The sequence below is a fragment of the Lacerta agilis genome, chromosome 2, assembly GCF_009819535.1.
Source record: "Lacerta agilis isolate rLacAgi1 chromosome 2, rLacAgi1.pri, whole genome shotgun sequence".
In the NCBI taxonomy this organism is placed as follows: Eukaryota; Metazoa; Chordata; class Lepidosauria; order Squamata; family Lacertidae; genus Lacerta; species Lacerta agilis.
The window spans coordinates 102,342,654-102,360,028 of NC_046313.1; the positions used below are offsets into that span (position 1 = coordinate 102,342,654).

General features: G+C 46.8%; 1 protein-coding gene across 1 annotated transcript in view; it reads right to left on the bottom strand.

Moving 5' to 3' along the window:
- Nucleotides 1-17,375, bottom strand: part of PLXNB1 (plexin B1) — a 131,657-nt gene that overhangs the window by 85,931 nt on the left and 28,351 nt on the right. The window lies entirely within an intron of this gene.

A 17,375-nucleotide genomic window follows, 5' to 3' on the forward strand; every position in this document is an offset into this window, starting at 1 on the left:
CAAAATAAGGCCACAACTTTATTGGTTACAGCATGTTAGTGGTATTGGCTTAGGCATTGGACAAGAGCACAACGCTTGACTCCACCCCCGCCCGGCGGGGAGTCACTTTAGAGTTAACAACCAGTGGGAGGAGTTTGTTGATGAAAATACAACTGGAAGCTTACCCCTGACGTCACTGGGGGGTCGTGCCATGGCCCTAGCCACCAGCAGGGCATTGGACAGGATCCACGACCTCCGGATCCCTTTAACAGGATACCCAAAGGAGGTAGGTGATGGCCACAACCTGCCCCACAAGTCATATAACATCACATATTAAATATTCCAATGCCTAACCACCAATGCCATAAAGTTGTGATGAATTGCTACGTGGTAGGCGAAAAAGCCAAGAGGCCGGTGCGAATTTGCCAAATGGATAAAAAAAAAACTCCTACCAGGCCCTTTGGGCAACCAAGGCGACCAACCAAAGTCCATAGCAAGGTCAAAAGCATAGCAAAACCTAAAGAGAGGGAGGGAGGAAGATCCGATGCAAGAAGGAAGAAGAGTTTGGATTTGATATCCCGCTTTTCACTACCCGAAGGAGTCTCCAAGCGGCTAACACTCTCCTTTCCCTTCCTCCCCTCTGTGAGGTGAGTGGGGCTGAGAGACTTCAGAGAAGTGTGACTGGCCCAAGGTCACCCAGCAGCTGCATGTGGAGGAGCGGAGACACAAACCCGGTTCACCAGATTATGAGTCTACCGCTCTTAACCACTACACCACACTGGCTCTCGAATGAAGCCGAATGAAGGAATGGCGCTGTCGCGGCTGCTTAAATGCAGCCAGACCCCACCCCCAAGCTAGCCCTATTGGCCGGCCGAGGGGCTTGGCGCAGCAGCAGAGAGGGGCTGAAGCAGGGGGCCAAACACGCCCCCCTGCAAGCGCGGGAAACGGCTCCCGCTCGCAACTCCTCCCCTCTGCAAGGAGGAGAGGTCTTGCGCAACAGAATTTCCCTCTCCTCTTCCCTCCAGCAGCATCACACAGAGGTTGGGGGACACACACACACCGAGCAGAATTTGGGGTTGCACAGGGAGAAGAAGAGGCAAGTGCGACATCGCTCAAGCAGCTATAAACCCTAGTAAACGAAGCAAAGAAATAAATTGCGTCATTTGAACAGATCAGAAAATCCAGCTTTTTCTTGGCAAACTTTTTAAGCACACCGAGTTGCACATCCTTGGCGAGAACCTCCCTGCTTTCCTCTGCCCCAACGGCTTCTGAAAAATAGGATATACACGTGCGCCATTCCTTCCTTCCTGCTTTCTGTAGCAGCAAAAAAAAAAAAAACAACTCAAAAAACCCTGCCTGCTCTGCGCTGATGCTCTGGATAACTTCCTAGTACTGCTTTGAGTAATCCCAGCATCATAATCCTTAGCAGAAGGGAGAAGGATAATTTGCATATGCATCTGCAGATTTTGTTGGAATTGGCCAAAATATACTAGTACAGCCACGAAACGTCGCTCCCGAGCCTCTCCTCTCCTACCTGCTCCCCTTTTTAGAGAGACACAAATCAGGGTTTCCAGCAGTTTCTCGATTCTCCTTCATCTGGAAGGTGTCACAGTACATATTGTTTAATATACCTCCCCAAGGAAATTTCCCACTCCTCGCTGTTGAAATAACACTCCCAGGTCCAGTGTATTTAATCTGGAGTGCAGCAGAAGGCAATACAGAATTAATTGCTTCTGCAAGAGAAGCCTATTTCTCCTGTTACGTGGGAACTGCGAAGGAAACCTGTGACTTTTTAAGGAGTTTTTGTTTGTTTGTTTTTAATGAAATGCACGTAAATTGGTATTGAACCGCCCTCCTCTGCTGTGGGTATGGTCTTTGAGCTCCTCCAGGATATCAAATCCAAACTCTTCTTCTTCTCCAAAGGAAAAAAGTAAGAGAGATTGCACATTTTTGAATTCTCCACCCACCCACCCTGCCACCAGTGGCAAATTTTAATCTCATATCTGAACTCAAGGGATTGATTCCAACCCTCTTTTATTATCCACCTCAATAACAATTCCTTGCTCCCTCCTGGATGCGTCAAGTGATGGAGGATAACGCCTTCTGCTTCCGGGCTAGATTTCACATTATTAGTTAATAATCCCAACGGAGTTTTGTAAACGAAAGCGGGGGTTTGCCTAGCCACTAACAAATGCTGCTTTCTCTAGTGTGCAACCAACAAACATGCTTCAGGAGAACCCCTAAACATAGATTTTTTAAAAAAAGGATTTATCAAACCATCTCCATTCCTGAGGCTGAAAGTGTTGGGGAGGTTGTGGGTATGTTTAATCCAGTGCTTCCACAGAGCATGGCGTAACAGGGATCTGCAACCTTTTTCAGCCGTGGGCCGGTCTACCGTCCCTCAGACCATGTGGTGGGCCGGACTATATTTTTTGGGGGGGAAATGAACGAATTCCGATGCCCCACAAATAACCCAGAGATGCATTTTAAATAAAAGGACACATTCTACTCATGTAAAAACATCAGGCAGGCCCCACAAATAACCTAGAGATGTCTTTTAAATAAAAGGACACATTCTACTTATGTAAAAACACACTGATTCCCGGACTGTCCATGGGCCGGATTGAGAAGGCAATTGGGCCGCATCTGGCCCATGGGCTTAGGTTGCCTACCCATGGCATAGCCCAGGCATGTTCAACAGGTAGATCGTGACCTACCGGTAGATCACTGGACGTCTGTGGTAGATCACCCCAAAGAAGCTAAAAAACATTGTCTCCCCTGAAAAAACCCTCAACATCTTTGCCCTGCACCCCTAAAATGACCTAAACCACCGAAAACAGGGCTTTCCTTCTTAAAAAAAAAGCTCAGTGTCACTTTCCTCCTCCCTAGAGAAGCTCAACAACATTTACATGAACCCCAAAAAACAGGACTTTCCTTTCTAAAAAAAAAAGCTCAACAACTCGATCACTGCCAGTTTTTAACTCTGAGAGTAGATCAAAGTCTCTTGGAAGTTGGCCAGCCCTGGCATAGCCAAAGGAGACTGAGCCATTCCTAGCCATGGCATGACTTCAGGGCCGGCTCTAACGTTAGGCAGGGTGAGGCGACTGCCGGTTTTCATTTGGCTGCTGGCTTTTCAACTACCTGCCCTTATTTGTTGTTTTATGATTGTTCTGCGTTTCTGCATCTTGCCGTACTGTGCGTGTTCACATTAAATAACTAACAGCGACTGCAAATAAAACATTGCCAGGGACGGAAGAAGTGCCTCTCTCTTCGCACACTCCCATCCATCTGACGGGCCCCAGCTGCTGCTTGCTCTGCTCCTAATGCCCAAATGTGCAGCCATCTATTTAAATGGCAGGTTTCACCCACTTGGAAAACAACTCGTGAGATGAGTAACTATTTCCCATTTATAATCCTGAAGAGCTATTAATAGCAGGCAAATAAAGTGCTTCCTGCCAGTTTGGTGCCTACCCATTATATGTCTGAGAGATGTCAGATGCAGCGCATACCCTTTTAATGCTCAGCGGAGCAAATATTTATTATAATCGCTAATTATAGAAATGGCAGAAGAAAGCAACAGAGGTATGGCACTGCAGATGCTCCAGTTTGGTTTTTAACTAGGAGATAATAAAAGAATCACATAGAAGAATATTGCAGGGGCGGATTTTTATTTTGTTTTAAGAGTAAGACACTTTTTGGATTTGTACGTCATTTGGATACCATGATCCCCCATACAGGCTTTTTATATATTTGCAGGGATTTTTAACCATCTTAATAACCAGTCCCGAGAAAGACCTCTGTGTGGTTAAACAACCCGATCCTACACAATGAAAATTACCTGGAGGGGAGAAAAGGTGTTGTTTTTTTTACTGCGTCGATAACTTGCTCTGCTATGTATACGTACATGTTTTTACAGGAATTTGGAATCAATTGTGTTGGTTTCGCCAAGTGAAACAGACGGCTGCTCCAAGCCAAGTGATGTGCTGTGAGGCAGGGTGGATTTGATTTAAATCAAACTGAATTAAATCACGATCTAAATCACTAGTCAGTAAGACTCAGGGTGGATTTAAATAAAAAAAAATCCGATTTAAATAAAAAAATCGGATTTTTTAAAAAATTTAAATCCACCCTGAGCCTTACTGACTAGTGATTTAGATCGTGATTTAAATCAGTTTGATTTAAATCAAATCCACCTTGCCAGTGTGAGAGCCAGTGTGGTGTAGTGGTTAAGAGCGGCAGACTCGTAATCTGGGGAACCGGGTTCGCTTCCCTGCTCCTCCACATGCAGCTGCTGGGTGACCTTGGGCTAGTCACACTTCTCTGAAGTCTCTCAGCCCCACTCACCTCACAGAGTGTTTGTTGTGGGGGAGGAAGGGAAAGGAGAATGTTAGCCGCTTGGAGACTCCTTCGGGTAGTGAAAAGCGGGATATCAAATCCAAACTCTTCTTCTTCTTCTTACTGACTAGTGATTTAAATCGTGATTTAAATCAGTTTGATTTAAATCAAATCCACCCTGCTGCGGGGTGTGGCAACGATGATAATCCCAGGAGATCCATCGCTCGCCTACATGAAGGAAGCCGAAATTCTGCAGCCAGGCCCGTGATTCTATCACGAACTATGAGCTATATATCATTTATCATGAGTGCCACTGCTTGTCGGTAAGAGCAGTTTGACGATGGAACCAAATGACCTAGCAGGGTGGTGGGCACACCCTTGCTGGAAGGTCTCTCAAGCAGACGCTGGACAGCCCCCTCTTGGAGACGCTCCGGCTTTCCTGTGTCAAGATGGCGAACAACGACGGTGTGGAACCTCATACCCGGGGGCCAAATATGGGCCCCCGGGGGCCTCTTTATCTAGCCCTCTTGACCACCCACCCTACCCACAAAGCCATGCCCCCTCACTGATACTGCTCCACAGCCCCCTCCAGTTCTTTTTTTTAAAGAGAATTTATTAAATTTTAACAATAAAACACACACAAAATACAAAATACAAAACTACAAAAAAATACAAAAACAAAGAAAAACTTGACAAATAAACACTTATTTAAGTATCCTTATCTTATTCCTAACATTGTTTGGGGACCTCCTCACATCCTCTCTTCTGCGTTCATTTCTACCTCCAGTTCTTTTGCCTGCTGAGAAGATGCAGCAGAACAGGGCCTACGGTTGGTATCCATCTCCCATCCAACAACAGTCCTGCTACCACTACCGGTCTCCTAGGTCCCGATTTACTGCGCCATCCACCACCAACGTGTTTGTGAAACCATTTATAGTGGCATGCTAAATTAGGAGCAGGCTGGGGCCATGGGCCTCCGGGGCTGTTCTCCAGCTCAGTGGCTTGAGGTGCGGCACTGCAGGAAATGCCCTGTTGAGTAGGCAAAGGCAGAAGGACCAGGCTCCTGGAAGATACACCAGGCCTGGCCGATCCAAAAGCTGCCCTTCTGTTCCTTTCTGCTCCTCTAGTAGGATTGAGACAATACTGTGGACAGTAGCTCACGAGACTATGGCCACATACATACACACCACGCATTTAAAGCACTATCATAGCTTCCCCCAAAGAATCATGGGAGCTGTAGTCCGTCAAGGGTGCTGAGAGTTGTTAGGAGACTCCTATTCCCCCCACAAAGCGGCCGTTCCCAGGATGGTTTAACCACCAGTCCCTCTTCCCAGGAACTTCTGTCACTTCTTTCGGCTCCCTTAACAAACTACAGCCCCCAGCATTCTTTGGAGAATCATAGAATCATAGAGTTGGAAGAGACCACAAGGGCCACCCAGTCCAACCCCCTGCCAAGCAGGAAACACCATCAAAGCATTCCTGACAGATGGCTGTCAAGCCTCTGCTTAAAGACCTCCAAAGAAGGAGACTCCACCACACTCCTTGGTAGCAAATTCCACTGCCGAACAGCTCTCACTGTCAGGAAGTTCTTCCTAATGTTTAGGTGGAATCTTCTTTCTTGTATGAAAGTCATGACTCTTTTAAAATAATGACTCTTTTAAAGTCTTGGCCTCAAGTGGTGAAGGTCCCTGTGGTTCGAGCTCTGGAAACTCCTCCATCCCAGCTTGATGACGGGATGGGTAAGGGGGCAGCTGGGAACTGGGAAGGCAAGTCCTTAACTGTGACCCAAACATGGAAGGACCTCTGCCTGACATCCTGTAGATCTGCTGCCAGTCAGAGTAAACAATACTGGTCTAGATGGACAAAGGTGCAAGATGTCTGGTGTAACGAAAAAGAGGACTTCTTTTTTCTCCCCACTCTGTCCAGTTCCTCCACTTGCCCAGGTATGGCACTCAAGCTACCACCCACTTGGTGGTCTCTGAAACAGCCTGCGATGGCCTGGGAGTCAGACTCAGATGCTGAACCTGATGGATCCCAGCCTGCACAGGATTCCCCGCCTCCACAATCAGCAGAGCCAGGGCCAGGGCTTGAGCCTGAAGGATCCCCACCTGTGCTGGATCCCCAGGTGCAGGCATCAGCAGAGTCTGCTCTGGCTCCTGGTGGGAGGGAGGACCCATTGCCTGCAGGTGCTCCACTCCCAGCCTCTTCAGAGGAAGCTGAGGCAGCCCCTGGGTCCAGTAACCCACCAGCCTCTCCTGAGCTACAGAGGCTCAGGGCAGAGAGGCGAAGGGAGCTAAGTGCTTACAGGAGGAGTGCTCGCCTCCAGGCCCGGAGGAGAGGCGAGTCTCCAGAGGATCGGGGCTGCCCTAAGCATAGGGCCAGATAAAAGCCAGCCAGCCCCAGCCCAAGTTGCGTGAGCAACTTAGCTGTGAACGTATGCTTGACCTGCAACCTCGTGCCTGCACCTACCTTGGACCTTGACCCGCTCCCTGCCTCGCTCCCCGCCGGACTGACCTCCTTTGGACCCCTAGACCCAGGACTGGACTTGGACCTTGCTTCACGAACAAACCCCCGGGGCCAGCACACAGCCTGTGCTCCTGTATCCCACCCCCCACTCTCGGGATAAGCACTGAAAATAAACAAAACACAGCGAGGTTGTGCTCCACGATGTGGGGGACTAGTTCAGAGCGAAGCAGCTTCCAGTAAGCTGCTCCCGAGATGTGTGTGTAATTTAGCTATTGTTTAAACAGCTTTCATAACAGACAAAGCTTTAAATTATTTCTAACCCCCCCTCCACCTCCACACACACACACAAACACACCTCAGGCTACTCAGAAGCAGCCAAGTTTTTACAAGATACTTTCCAAAAAGAAAAACAGCCAAGCCCCGTTCAGTGGCTAAATATAGAGAAGAGTCTATTTTTTTCATTAAGAGTGCGATTCATGACCCAGCGACGCTTAAAGCCCAAACTACGCATGATTGATGGTTTTAGAAAAAATTGTATTAAACCTTGTAACCTTCTGTTGAGCTTAGCTTTGCCAACCAGGAACCGTTGAGGTTTGTGAGCGTTTCAGCCTTGTCAAGTATCTACGTACGAATATTCGGTGAGTAATTTTTAGACATTAATATGTTTATTGATTTCAAAAAATGCAAATGCTCACTGTGTACACTGCAATTATTATTATTATTGTTTAAGAAGTCCGTACCTTGAAGAAACGATAACAGTGAAACAGGAATAATGCAAGCTAGCCGCCCGTCGGAAAACAAACGTGGACGCTTAAGAGACTTGAGCTCTTTAATGCATTGAACTTTTTGCATATTGAACATTGCACTTTTGGAATCTTAATTGCCTCTTTTGAGACATTTGTACGTGTTATGGATTATATCCCCTCCGGTTGTGTGTGTGTGTGTGTGTGTGTGTATATATATATATATATATATATATATATATATATATATATATACGATTGAATACTTTCACGGTTGCATTATTTGTATACATCCTGCAAACTACGCAAACAGCAGGTCTCAAGGTAGAGAGCTGCTACTGAACTGTACCTACCAGGTGGCAGTGGGGGGGATAGATCACATGACAGAGGAAGCCCCTATATTTAAGAAGCAAAACAGCCGAAGAAAAAAACTATGGTCGGGTGAAGGATTTTAACGCAGACTTCCCCACAACAAGCGGTTCTTTCTCTTTAATCAATATACAGTCGTACCTTGGATCCCAAACGCCTTGCGAGTCTAACGTTTTGGCTCCCAAACGCCGCAAACCCAGAAGTGAGTGTTCCGTTTCGCGAACGTTTTTTGGAACCCGAATGTCCAACGTGGCTTCCGATTGGCTGCAGGAGCCTCCCGCATCCAATCAGAAGCCGCGCCTTGGTTTCTGAACATTTTGGAAGTCGAACAGACTTCCGGAACGGATTCTGTTCGACTTCCGAGGTACGACTGCATACCCAATCGATCACTGTGCTCCGCAGGAGAGGGCCTCCTTAAAATACCATCTTATCAGGCGGTCCATGCCACACAATATAGGAATTTGGGGTCCTCACGTCACCTCAGTTAAACACTAGGCCAGCACCACCTTTGTTGTCTGAAAATTTTCCTCTTTCCACCAGCCTTTTAAATAGCAGCAATCTTTCACAGACAGCATCTGTGCTGGAATTGCTTTTAGACATTTTATCGCGTGTGTGTTTGCCGCACCAGACTCCTTTGGGAGAAAGGTGGGGTATAAATTAAATAAACAACAAACAAATCATGCTTGAGATCTGAAACAGTGATGTCCAGAAAGCTGCATAATCTGCTGCTTTTGCTTAGTGGACCATGATTCACTCTATGATAATGATGATGGGGTCAGCATTTAGAATCACAGAGTTGGAAGGGACCCAAGGGTCATCTAGTCCAACCCCCTGCAATGCAGGAATCTCAACTAAAGCATCCAGGACAGATTTATCGAGTGAGGAACTGAGGCCAGGTGGGTGATGGCACAGTGTCCACTGAAGTACAAAAACTGAGGCCTTGGATGGCTGCTGCAAATTAAAGAGGTTGGCCAGGGATTCCCAAATTATTCCCACTGTGAATGCTGGGGCAGATTATGCACCAACCATGACAGATGTTGAAGCATGCCTTGAAAAATTAAGCTACTACACTGGCCACACTCTCTGCCCCTCAAGAGTGGGCAGGCCACAGGCAATGCTAATCCCTCCATTCCCCGCCACACTCACTCAGTCACTCACTGCCAGTATATGACCAGTTGCATCATCCTGAGGAACACCCTGGGATTCCCCGATACAGCCTGCACTGCGGGTGACAAGGGTGAGGGAAGTCCCAAAGCATCATCATTGCTCAGAATCAAAGCCAGGGTAGCCTATGAGCCAGTTTAGTGTAACGGTTAAGAGACCAGGGTTTAAATCCCCATTCAGCCACGAAGCTCACTGGGTAAATTTAGGCCAGCCTCGCCCACCACCCCCACCCAACACTTAGCCTGTTGTTGTTGTTGTTGTTCAGTCGTTCAGTCGTGTCCGACTCTTCGTGACCCCATGGACCAGAGCACACCAGGCACGCCTATCCTTCACTACCTCTCGCAGTTTGGCCAAACTCATGTTAGTAGCTTCGAGAACACTGTCCAACCATCTCATCCTCTGTCGTCCCCTTCTCCTTGTGCCCTCCATCTTTCCCAACATCAGGGTCTTTTCTAGGGAGTCTTCTCTTCTCATGAGGTGGCCAAAGTACTGGAGCCTCAACTTCAGGATCTGTCCTTCTAGTGAGCACTCAGGGCTGATTTCTTTGAGAATGGATAGGTTTGATCTTCTTGCAGTCCATGGGACTCTCAAGAGTCTCCTCCAGCACCATAATTCAAAAGCATCAATTCTTCGGCGATCAGCCTTCTTTAAGCTACCTCAAAGGGTTGTTGGGAGGATAGAAAGAGGTGGGGGGAACCACTTACGTCAGTGATGGCCAAACTTGGCCCTCCAGCTCTTTTGGGACTACAATTCCCATTATCCCTGACCACTGGTCCTGTTAACTAGGTTTTATGGGAGCTGTAGTCCCAAAACAGCTGGAGGGTCAAGTTTGGCCATCACTGACATACATCATCTTGTGTGCCTTAGGATATAAAGGCAACATAAATAAATAAAACCCCAAAGTCTGGGCAAAAGGGAACGGATGGAAGGAGGGGTTGTTGGTTTGTTTCTGTTCTGGTTTTTATTATGTATTTTGTGTTTCTTTCATATATATTTTTGAGATCTACAGAAGAAGGGTGGTACACAAATTTTAACAATAACCATAGGCGTTTCCTTCATTTACAAAGCAGGATGCCTGCCCTTTGTTCTGGGAGCCAACTGAGAACAACGTGAGTGTCTATTTGAGTGGCATGTGTCACAGGCAAACTGTGCCACTGATACAGTTGGAAAACTTTGGACAGCAGAGGCCTAGATGAGCCAACAGCCTGACTTAGAATAAGACAGCTAATAACCTTTCCAGTATTCTCTTTCTGGTCCGCAGAAACACACCGCCAACCAGTACTTTTTGTCAGGCATTTCCATAGCCTTCCATCACGAGGGAGAGAAATGGATGTAAATCAGGAGTCTGAAGACCTAGGTGCCAATGGTGAAAGGGCAGTATTCGCGTTGCCCATCTCGGTGGCAGCCGCTCAAGACCTCTGGATCCTCAGCTATAACGAGCACACAATAACAGCCATAATGAAACCACAGAAAGCTCACGGCCAGACAGTGCTGTTATGCGAGAGGGATATAAATTGACAGGAAAACGACAGTGATCAATTGTCTAGTGACATACTGGGAGGAGGCTCTGGGCTGGAGCTGGCAGCCGTCCAGTGGTATTCAACATTTTAATTAGATATTTGAAGGGCTGTGTGGTAAATACACTAGCTGGATTCATGAATGGTTTGAAACTGAGGAGGGAGATGGTAAAGACTGTGGACAGGGATCATAAAATAAAAAATAAAAGAAGGCCTGACCTCAATAACATGGAGAAGCAGGCTGGATTTCTGGCCTGGTGCCACACAAAAGCTTATACTCAGCAGGCTTCAGAGAAGCCTTTCTAGTGCATTAAAAAAAAAAACTTTTAATGGATTTGAATTCTACCAGTCTTAAAGGATTTAGGCTAGAAAGCACAGAGCATCTGCTTGTCTCTGGGGCAAATCCCCTGCCAACGTACAAAGTTCAGCTTCAAGGGGGGGGGAGAACAATATTTCAGGCGGTGTGGGTAGGAGAGATTGGAGAAGTGGAACTTAATTGAACCCATGGCCATGTAACCAGCCAGCCCTTCCTGCAGAATTTTCACTGCCAGTGAAAAAGACCCTGGAAAGCGAAGGAAGGCAATCACCTGCTGCTGCTTGGACTGAAACTTTTATGCAAGGAAGGAAATCGGGAAGGGGAAGGAAAGCTGGCATTATGAAATAAGGCTGTACGGTTTAAGAATCAAAGGCCTCCATCTCAGGCCCAGCAACTGTCAAGCAGGAGGTTGCATTGGAGAACAGGTGGTACCTTGGTTTACGAACTTAATCCATTCTGGAAGTCTGTTCTCAAACCAAAGCGTTCTTAAACCAAGGCGTGCTTTCCCACAGCACCGGGGGGACTCAATTTACGAACGGAACACACTCAGCAGGAAGTGGAACATGTTCTGCTTCCAAGGCAAAGTTCACAAACCAAAACACCTACTTACAGGTTTGCAGCGTTCTTAATCCAAGTTGTTCATAAACTAAGCTGTTCTTAAACCAAGGTATCACTGTAATATAAATCGCATACACATAGCCGTCAACTTTTCCCTTTTTTAAAGGGAAATTCCCTTATTCCGAATAGGATTCCTCGCAAGAAAAGGGAAAGGTTGACAGCTATGCATACAATAAACACACACTTTTCTCCCACCCTCCAAGGAACTCAGGGCAGCATACTGACTTATTCCCCCTCCTTTATCCCCACAGCACAACTGTGCTCAGACATCACGCTAACCCATAGTTTAGGCTAGCCTTGGGCTCACACCCTCCTCCTCCTCCTTCCCCAGTCCGGAGCCATGGTTTCAAGGTAGCTTTAAAAAAAAAGTGGCTTGAGGGGAGTGGATCACCCCCCACCCACCCAACCACACACATACACACAACAAAAGGTGATGTCATTACTTTGGCACACAGTGCCTTAAACTATGGAACTCACTTCCAAAAGAAGCTGGACAGCGCTACAAGGGAACTAGACAAATTCATGGAGGGTAAGGCTCTCAATGGCTGCAAGGCACGGTGGCTTTGCTACACCTCCTGTGTCGGAGGCAGAAGGCTAGTTGCTAGGAATTGCAAACAGGGAGGGTGCTGCTGAATTTAGGCCCTGCTGGCTGGCTTCCCATAGGCATCTAGTTGGTTTACTGAGCTAGATGAGCCTTTGGTCCATTCCAGCAGGCCTCTTCTTATGTTTATTTATTTTATTTTTTTGTGCAGCAAACTCCTCCAACCACAAAGGTCCCTTCATCTGGACTTGAACTCTCTGCCACCCCACGTTTTGCAACCACACATGCCTTGGGGATATAATGACAGTCTGCTGCAATTCTGCCACTGCCACGGCCACCTCTGCCCTGAATTCTGTGCTAAAACAAGAGCTGTGCAGAGCTCCGGCAGGGCAGGGCAAAAGAAAAGGAAAAAGAACAACAAACCGAAATGAAGAACTGCCTAATTTAGCAGGGTTATAGTCCCGCAACAAATGCAAACGGCAGAGTGTTTCTTCTCCTAACCCTCTCATCAAACTGCTTTTTACTGGGGTGTTTTCCTTTTGGTCTCTGGGCTTTTGATGTACTAATTAGCCCACACAACCTGGGACAGCCCTTCTTCTTCTTCTTCTTCTTCTTCTTCTTCTTCTTCTTCTTCTTCTTCTTCTTCTTCTTCTGTTTTTTGGCTTGAAGAGGAGCTACAAGCGGCCTGACATTTTTGCTCTGTGCTTCCCCTTCCACCCGTGTGGTCCAGAGCAGACATAACAACATGGCACCGGGGAAAGGATTCAGCTCAGTGGTAGAGCATCTGTTTTGCACTCAGAAGGTACTGGGCTCCATTCCCAGCATCTCCAGATAGGACTGGGAGAAAGCTCTGCCTAAAACCCTGGAGAGACGCTACCGATTCTGCGTACGCAATACTGAGCTGGATGGAGTAATGGTTCGGCTCAGTAGAAAGGCAGCTTCCTAGGTTCCTAACGCTTACCCAACCAGAAAGCCTGCAAAGCTGGACACGAGCACAACAGCACTCTGCCCACCTGTGAACCCCAGCAACTAGTATTAAGACTAGAGTGGAAACAGACCCAGGGGCGTAGCAAGGGGGGCGTAGGGGGGCGGTCCGTCCCAGGTTCCTTAATGGAGGAGTGACAAATTATCAAGGAACAATTACTGCCCTACTAGGGCGGTTCATAAAAAACGTGTTGCTTTTTTAAAATGCCTGCTCCAAAGGTCTTATCTTACTATACCAGGGATTATATAGCTATATATGAAATTTCATGCATATCGGTTAATATCTTGACCCTCCTCCACCAAAATAGCTGTTCCCTTGGCGGTTTTCCTATGTCGTGAAGGCTGAAATTTCAGTTCAGTGGAGCACTTACTGTTCCCAACCCTAACCATGTGGAAAGCCATCTAATTTGACTTTAATTTGATTTTGAGATGTTTTTAGGAGGTAATTTAATTATTGTTTGATTTTATACCAATGTTATGTATCTGATGTTAGCCACCCTGAGCCCGACTTCGGCCGGGGAGGGCGGGATATAAATAAAAGTTTATTATTATTATTATTATTATTACTTGTTATTATTCCTTTGTAAGAAAATATGAAACAACGTAAAACCATTTTTGCGGGGGGGGGAATCAATGGGGGGGGGTGACAAGAAATTTTCCGCACCGGCTACCACCTGACCTTCCTACGCCTCTGGACAGACCTCCACAACACTTGTATAAATCACATTCCAGAAATCATTCACCATCACTACAGATGTCATTCTCTGGTGGAACAATAGTTAGGTTCATTCACAGTTCTAAACACTGGAGTTGGGGAATGCTGGAGTTGAGGGCAGGAGTACAGGTGCTTGTAGTATAAACACCAACAACTGGGAAAAACTGGCCTGTGAGCGCTCCAATTGGAGAACAGCCTTTACCAAAGGGGTCATGGGCTTTGAAGAGGCTCGAACTCAGGACGCAAGGGAGAAACGTGCTAAGAGGAAGGCACGCTTGGCAAATCCTCACCATGATCAACTCCCACCAGGAAACCGATGTCCCCACTGTGGAAGGACGTGTGGATCCAGAATTGGCCTCCACAGTCACTTAAGGACTCACTTTTAAAACCGTGTTTATGGAAGACAATCTTATTCGGCTACAGGTGATCGCCTGAAGAAGAAGAAGAAGTACAGATGCTGCCAAAACAACCAAAGGAAACCATTGCCTAGAAAGGCCCACAAAGTCCAATTCCTTTCTTGCCTCTGTGCTCTGGAATATCTAGTCTGATCATTTGAATAAAGGTGGAACTTAAGGCACGGTTCTGCAATGAGTTTGCTAGAAGGCTCTCTTTCATCATGTGAAACGAGAGAGGGCGAACTTCTTGTGGGATCTACTTTGTTGTTGTCTTCTACCAGAATGCCAAGATCCACCAGCTGGTGCCAAAGACAACAAGGTAGAATTAAGGAATTCTGAGCCCGAGGAATTGTTTCAAGTACCAAACCCCAACTAAACTCCCTCCACAAACAATAAAAGCACACCCGTTTTCCCACCCCCAATCACCAGCTTATTTAGGGGGGGCTCTTTTGTTGCTGCTACTGTTGAACAAATGGGCGTAAGAAATCCTTGCCAATGTACTTAAGATAACTGATCTACCTTCTTGTTACAGGTAGGTAGCCGTGTTGGTTTGCCATAGTCAAAACAAAATATAAAATAAAATAAAAATCCTTCCAGTAGCACCTTAGAGACCAACTAAGTTTGTTCTTGGTATGAGCTTTCGTGTGCATGCACACTTCTTGATCTACCTTCTACTCACCCCTAAAGTAGGTAGCTAGAGGTAAAGAGAAGACTGGGAAAGGCTTAAACCCTAGCAGAAGTATGCTCAAAAATTATCATCTCCTTCCCCTGAACCTGCAGCTGATCTGTAAAAGATACAGGGACACATCCTGTATCCTGCAAAAGTGTGAATAGTCAGACAACAGGAAAAAAAATTAGAACAACACTGCTACCTCATCTCATCCTCTTCTGCATTGCAGACTAAACAGTCTTGATGCTTTCACTTCCCTTTATACAGACACCCACTCAGAAGCTTTTCATCCAAGTTTCCAGGCCTCTCTTTTATCTAAGCTCAGCTGTCTGACCAAGAGCCCAGTCATAGCAGAGGGTGATAGCTGGAGGCGGCCTGACTAAGGTGGACACACGGGAACAGGTCTCCTGCACCTTTAATAGCTGGGTCCCGGCATTTAATGCACGACAAGCCGAAATTCCCATTTCCACGCAACAAAAAAATGGCGCAGCAGCCCTCTCCTGTTTTGAACCCGGGCCCCCTAACCTTGTCCTAGACTAAGGAGACAAAGCCATGCACTTCACTTCACTTGCCTTAGGTATGTCCCTCTCCCACTGCTGCCTCAAAACTAGCAGCGCAAATTACTATTAATTATTATCATTTAATGTATTTGCCTCCTGCCTTTCCCCCCAAGACGAGGTTCAATGTGGCTCGCAAAAGAGCATTATAAAATACCATATTTATCAGTAGTGGCACCAAATTAAGGTTGAATGACAATAAATTTGTGATATTCAAAGAAAGTGAAACACAAGGCGAAAGGAGTAGACTAAACTGGCATTCAAAGCAATTGCTATAAGGGTCCACACCCAGCACGATTCGAAGCATGTCTACTCAGAAGTAAGCTCCATTGGCTTTAGTGGGACTTAAAGAGTGCAAGCCTATACATGTTTACTCAGAAGTAAGTTCCTGTATGCTCAGCGGCTCTTTGTCCCAGGTAAGTGGTGTGTGGTTCAGAAGTTTCAATCCAAATGGCTGAGGGTCTTGGTAGACCACTTAACGATTTTTCTGCCTGCTGCAGCAACCTTAATTCACTGTGCTAGATGCTGTATGATTCGTCATTGCATTTGTCTTGCTTTTTAATTTTTTATATTGCCTTACAATTTGCATTCCACAGATCCGCGATACAACAAAACGCAAGGTAAAGAAAAGAAGAAGAAATAAAAATACTATTAAAACCTAACGTGAGTATTTCATGCAGGCATGCCACAGACCCCCTGAATGAAGCTCATGGACCACTTCCGGTCCATGGAACACTTTGGGAACCCTTGTTTTAACCTCTGGTGATTGTCTTTATTTCATTTACTGCACTTGCAGCTTTCTTGCATAAAATGCAATCAAGGAAGCTCATAATAAAAATATAAAACATAGCGTAGCCGACATCAGAACCCAGCAGGTTAAGAAATGAATAGTTCAGAAAGAGGCAATCAATTTCAGCCACGCTAAGCACTTACTTCCTGCCTTTCTCCCACATTGGCGCTGTCAGTAGCCCACAGGAAGCTCCCAGGTGGCTTTCCATCCAGGTTCCTGCATCAGGTGTCTTTGGACCATAGCCCTGGGGCGGCTGAGCTCTGCCCTTATTCAGGCTGCCCAACTGAGGACTCCAGAATGACACTTCCAACAAAACAGTGAGGGTGGCAGCCTGCTGTGGGGGTACGGAGTCACGGCTATTTAAGACCCAGCTGCATCCTGCGCAGCTGCCAATCAGCTCTCCTTAAGGAAGTAGGAAGAGGCTGCTGGTCAGCAGTTGCTTCCGCTCTGTGTTCTTGCCTGTTTCTTAAATTGCTCTTTTGTTTATCTTGGTCCTGCGTTCATATAATGCGTTTTTAGCACGGTGGTGCCCCTTCAAAGCGTCATGGCGTCCCCCAAGGAATTATGGGAGCTGTAGTCTGCTAAGGGTGCTGAGAGTTGTTAGGAGAGTCCTATTCCCCTTGCAGCAGGCGTCCCCAAACTTCGCCCTCCAGATATTTTGGGACTACAATTCCCATCATCCCTGACCACTGGGCCAGTTAGCTAGGGATGATGGGAGTTGTAGTCCCAAAAGATCTGGAGGGCCGAGTTTGGGGGTGCCTGCCTTGCAGCGATGCAGTTCCCAGAGTTCCCTGGGAGGAGGGGCTGACAGTAAAATGCAGGCACCCCCAAACTCGGCCCTCCAGATGTTTTGGGACTACAACTCCCATCATCCCTACTTAACAGGACCAGTGCCAGGGATGATGGGGATTGTAGTCCCAAAACATCTGGAGGGCAGAGTTTGGGGTGTCTGGTTAAATCACTATGAGAATGTCTCCTAACAACCCTTAGCTGACCACAGTACTAGAAGGGTAGACAGTGCAGATCTTTTAACAATGGTGTCACATGTTGTCGACCGGATGCCCCCATCAGCAGTCTGTCTATAGCACTGTGCACCAGCTGGAGCTTCCAAAACAGGCCCAAGGCCAGATCCACATAGAGTGAATTGCAGTAATCCAGTTTTGAGGTTACCACCACATGAACTACAGTGGTCAGTCCATGCGCAGCTTCTCTTATT